Genomic DNA, 6000 nt, shown 5'->3' on the forward strand with positions numbered 1-6000 from the left:
TTACAAATTCTTATATTTCACAAAAATCTAAAGTATATTCAGTAAATAAGTATCTGATGCCAATTCAACACTCATTTAACATTGGTGCATCCAAATTCCTTTGAAGGGACAGGGGTTGCAAATTAGCCATTATTGTATTTTATATATGAGACAATGTTTTATGCATTTGTCCCTGTTAAATAAACGAGTAAATAAAATAAAATTAATGTCCTTGAGATGTCTCTACATCTCAATCCAGTATACCATCATCCCATGTTGAATTTTTAGCTGCTGTATGTGTGTCATTATGGTTTAATCATATTACCTCCCATAACCCTACCATGTTAATTTGAGGTGTTCCATCTATCTGAAGAAATGCAAAGGAATTATAATTTGCATTAATGTCAAAAGACTTTCTGCACGACTTGCTTGTGTAATTGCAACAATTTGTTTGCTCTGCAGTTTTACCATCCAGAAACCCTTCTGTGGGCCCAGATAAAAATAGATAGGCTACATGTTCTCCAGCCAAGTGTACAGCCATGCCCTCCTTCAGAAAAGGCAGCGCTCAGCAATAATGTGTATTAAAATCCGAAGCTGCTCTCTGATTGGCTGTTAGGGAAGTGGAGCACTTGAAGCTGGGTTTCTCCTAGGCAATTAAAATGTAATTCAATCCAAGTTGCCAAAAACTGCATCGTGCCCCCTTGCAGTCCTCTGTACTGCCTCAGGACCTACAGTATCACGGGATGAAAGCAAGAATTTCCCCTGTGTATCTCTGCAGCTCTGCTCCCTCGACAGAATGGAACGTACTGAAGATGAAAGGGCAACAAGTCCATATGATGTCTTCTTATCAGGGTCAAACGCTTCAGATCCAGTTTGAACAAAGTTGATGAAGTTCTTTTTTCAGTACAGCGTGTATCAAAGCTCAGCTCTACATTAGCATAAAGACTTCCACAGCACAACAACACCCCACATAACAAAATAACATCAAAAATAAAAGAGCATCCTCTATAAGATATTGCACATGGATTAACAGTGCAGGGAAGCAAGTGCATATCAATACACTGGCTTATATTCACTTAAACATGCAAAGTGGGCTAAATGTGCAGATTACATAACATTAATGCTGAGAAAAAAATCGAATACTTGCATAAATAAATAAACAAGCAAACCAATAAATAAATAAATACGTAACTTCTGTCATACTAATGTGTTGCAGCATTGGACCTCATCACTTACTAAGTTGCTGTGTATTCAATATAAGTTCTGAAAGGCTTACTGTATGGATTTTAATTGACTGAAAGAACATCAGCTAAGGATATAGAACTAATAATATCCATAAAATACATTACTTGAAACTTATTTCCTATACTCAGTTTAACTACCTCATGGCAAACTGCAACTACAACCATACTGTATGTTTCCCGAAAGTAAATAGTGACTGAATACTGATTTGTAGTGTGATATTTATATTCTACTGTCTAGTCCTTGTCCTTCACTGTCCCCTTGTGCTTTATGAATTCCTGTTTTCCCTGTTCTTTGTGTCAGTTTGTGCTGTGAAACTCTGTTGATTTCTCTCTATGCCAATGCCACAAAGAAAAATCATTGTATTGTATTCAGAATGAATAAAGAATAAAGTGATTCTGGTATTGACCGATTACGTACTCAGTGTCCATAACCTTCTAAAACTAGTTCTACCATTTCACTGATCCCACATGATCGAGATACTGACATCTGTTTTGACGATGTATAAGAAGCAGCAGTATGCTTAAAGGGAGTTTTACTCTGGGAAACCTCTCCGACTAAACTAAACCATAGACCCAATGGAGCGAATAACAAACGGCCTATACATAGACTGTGCGCTAAAAGATAAAGCGTGCAGCTACAGAACTACAGTATTCCAGGGCCCAGATGATCATCCAGGCGTGGCGAGCAAACAGATGAGCGCTGGGTGGGAAAGTGTCAAGATAAATGCACAGTGCGCTCAGGTGTGGCTCACAGAAAGCAGCCAAAGTGGATCCTCAGAATGTGGCTTTGGGCAACTTTGCCTTATGTATATGCAAATAGAGGTGTGTATGTGAGTGTGTGTGTGTGTGTGTGTGTGCATTTATGTGTGTCCGTGTGTGCGCGCTGAGTGCAATATAGTATGCTACATGTGGTATCATACTTTCATATTCCTCTCGTATTCTTTACATCTATATTTTATTTTTTGAAAGTCTTCAACTTCTTCATATCTTTGTACTGTTCTGCTGCTACTGCTGCTTTTTGCACATCCTATGAATGCTGGAACTTCCTAGCACATTTTCAAGCATACATTTCTACTAAATGTGTGTTGAAATTGTTGGTTGGGTATGTTTATATAATCCCCATTTGCTTTATTCTTATTTATATCCTATTTTTCTCTGATGTATCCCATACGTCTGCTGCAACAGCTCAATTTCCCCAAGGGGATTATTAAAGTTTCATCTAATTTTATTTGAACCAATCTAATTAATGTTAGCCACATTTAGGATCCAATTCATCACTGAATATACTATATTCAGCCCCAAACGTATAACAGACATGGATGTGCAGCTAGCGTCACATTGCTGTTTTCCATGATTGGATAATTTCACCCTCACTAACTGCTGCATGGAATCATAGGCAACTTGATGTCTTACTACTGTATTGATACTATATTCCTGATGCCTAAATGTAGAAATAACTATAATATACAGTTATTTTAAGATTATGGAAGTTGATGAAATTTGCTCATGAAGTCATTTCATATTCAGTGACAATATTAATCTTTAGTGACTTTGGATAGTCCCTTTGTGTCTGTGTCTGAGCCTGTTTGTGTGAGAGTGTGAAGTGGTTGGTTACACACAATCACATCTGGGAGACATTCAGAGCCACCAGTCTTCTACTGTTGGGAAAAATATCTTGATTTAAACATGAAATATCTGAATAATCGGTGCAGTTGGGGATTAAGAGTCTCGCTCAAGGAAGTAACAGGGAAAAACATTAATTACAGTACACTGACATTATCATTTAATGCCCCTTTAACCTTTCGCACACCACTGCAGTTACATGTACTGCAGTTAATAATGCATCATGTGTTCAAGTTCAAACAGAAACAATCATGCACACACATGCACACACACACACACACACACACACACACACACACACACACACACACACACACACACACACACACACACACACACACACACTTTATCCCTTATATGGTTCCTGAACATCCCAGCATAAATCTGACTCATTCAACAGCGGGCTGCATGGCTCCCCTCTGGATTACAGTAATAGTGTGTGTGTGTGTGTATGTGTGCATATGTGCTTGAGCACATCCACACATATTCTCAACCATGCATGTGCACATGAGAGCGAGTCTGCATGTGTGTGTGTGTGTTTGTGTTTATGGGCTATTTGTGTGTGTATGCATATCTATTAGCCAGAATGTGTCCAACATACTAAAACATAGATTCTAATGAAGGCCAATTCTGTCTGTCTAAGTGAAAGTTTGATGAATACTTCATGAGCTTTATAGTGAAGTAAGATTTCATTCACTGAACGAATGAGAATCAAGAACCTGTTCAACTGCTGGGAAGTGGAGCATAAAACAATGACCTGGCTATTGACTACATAATAAATTGGTTCAACACTGTAAAAAATGCTAACTTAAGCAAGTCTTTTATTCAGATATTTCAGGCTTACATCAAGGTATTTTCTGGAAAAATCAGCGTTTCCCTTTTGGGAGATAATTTTGCAGGTCTCAAAACAACGTCAAGACATTTATTTGGAATGCTTGTGAAATTACTTTGAAAATAAGGCAAAATTTCCCCCCTAGAATTCCTCCTTTTAATTAAATATCTAGAAATATATTCAAAACCTCTGAAGACAAGATTAAAAAGACTTTCTTAGTTGGAAAATGCCTGAGTCAGACCTCTGATTGGCCCTGGTCCCTTATTAATGCTGGTGTTTCCTTTTTTCTTGTTCTCATATTTAGTATAACCAGAGAATCCAGATGGGTGGCTGTTAGCATGCCAGCTGAAGCTGAGAGATTGTAAAAGAGAGAAAGTAAGAAACCTTGATATAGTGCCAATGTTATAAATATTAAAGATTATTAAGTGACATATTGTTCTTCAGCTATTAGCTTTGCTTAGACTGCTGTCATAGTATGCATATAGTTATATATATACACAACTAAATATTTTTATGGCCGTAAGACAACATACTGTAGGATTTTATAATAAAGCAGAAAGTCTCCAAACATTACAGTAATTCTCCATAGAAGAGATGAAGGCAGCTGATCAACTAGGGAGCCAGAAAGCTGAAATCACATTCAAAATAAACTGATAATTAGTTGTAGGCTATGTCATCACCACAAGTCTGCTGTGGGACTGTACAGAATCTGTGCTTGTTAACAAAACATACGCTGACGACAACAGAGACTGACAGTACATTTGACTGCTGTGTTGAGAAGTCACACGTGTCCCAAACTAGACATTTGGATGTGTTGAAAACGACTCATCCTTTTTAAGAGTGTAGAAACATCAACTGTCTCTCCAAACAGAATGATGTTGATGTTTTCCCTGGGAAAGTTTGATTGTATAAAACTACCTGTGAAGCAATAATGTCAGTTGTTTCTGCAGCAGAGAGGAGCTAAACTGCGGTTGGAGATGTGTTGCTATGCAACTGGGATTTCAAAAGTACATGCCGCGCCAGGGCCACATTTCAATGACTGTCTCCACCAGCTTGGCAGGAGCTGATGACTGCTAATAATACTATTTTTGAAGCGCCTCATTCGCCTCTCGAAATGTGAATATTCCATGGTGTACAATTTGGCATGATTCTTTACTGTTTCTGCATATTATTTATGGAAAAATAACTTTTCTACCTTTTCTCCCAGGTTCTTATTTCTTTATCTAGCACTTCTCCATCATACATGATCATTCAGGACAGTTACATTTATTACATCTCTTGTGAGGGGGCTGTGGCTTTATGCACTCCTTACTATAGCCAATATTGGTTGTTACTAACAATCTATGAATTTAAGCTTATTCTGATGCTGCACTTGCTGTAAGTCACTCAGGATAAGAGTTAAGGTAAACACCTAAACTGTAAAATGTAAAATGTGATGGAGATGTCAAAGGCTAATAAAATCCTGCACTACTAATGACGTTCTGCTTTTGAAACTCTTATTATCGACTTTGTCTGTTACCTTTAAAAATATTTCCTTCCTCAGCTACTTCTTACATTTTTCCCATGGACTGGTGAATATTGGGTTAAGGAGGCTGAGTTTATTCACTGATTCCCACATCCCAACACCCCCACCCAATCCCCAGTCCCTAATCTACAGGATGTATTAAGTGCACTCCATACACTATATAAAGTGTTCATTGTTTTATATTGCCCAGAGGATTTTATTATTGTTCCATCCTTACTTTCACTGCCCAAGGGTTGTGCCAGGCGGATGAATAGTAGCACACATTCATCACATTCATGGGTGAGGAAAAATGACTAGTCACCCCTCCTCCCCACTCTACTCTTAACACCCACCCACCCACTATTCACCCCCCAACCCCAGCACACACTCTCTCTCCCTCTCTTTCTCTCTCTCTCTCTCTCTCTCTCTCTCTCTCTCCCCCTACCTCCTTAAGAAAGTCCTTCTTGTTCGGCCCTCGGCTGGAAACATCCTGGAGAGCTCTGTTTCATCTCTGTAAACTGCAGAGGTCACGCTACTGCGCTGCAAGAAATGTCAACAATCATAACAAGGCTTTCAATCTCGTGCATTGTCTTAAAATCTTAAAACAAGTAAAAAAAACAAAACAATGGAATGGGATAACTTGACTTGTTTTCCATGCAACTTAATGTCACTTGATGCAACCTTCAGTCAAGTGAAATTGCCTTGAATCACAATCTTCCTTCTTTCAAAGCAGTGTAATTTATTTCAAGAGAATTCTTAAAACAAGCAAAACTGCACTGGAAACAAGAGAAGTCACCTCACCCCATAAGCAGATCATA

This window comes from Centroberyx gerrardi, chromosome 16 (genome assembly GCF_048128805.1).
Source record: "Centroberyx gerrardi isolate f3 chromosome 16, fCenGer3.hap1.cur.20231027, whole genome shotgun sequence".
Taxonomy (NCBI): Eukaryota; Metazoa; Chordata; class Actinopteri; order Beryciformes; family Berycidae; genus Centroberyx; species Centroberyx gerrardi.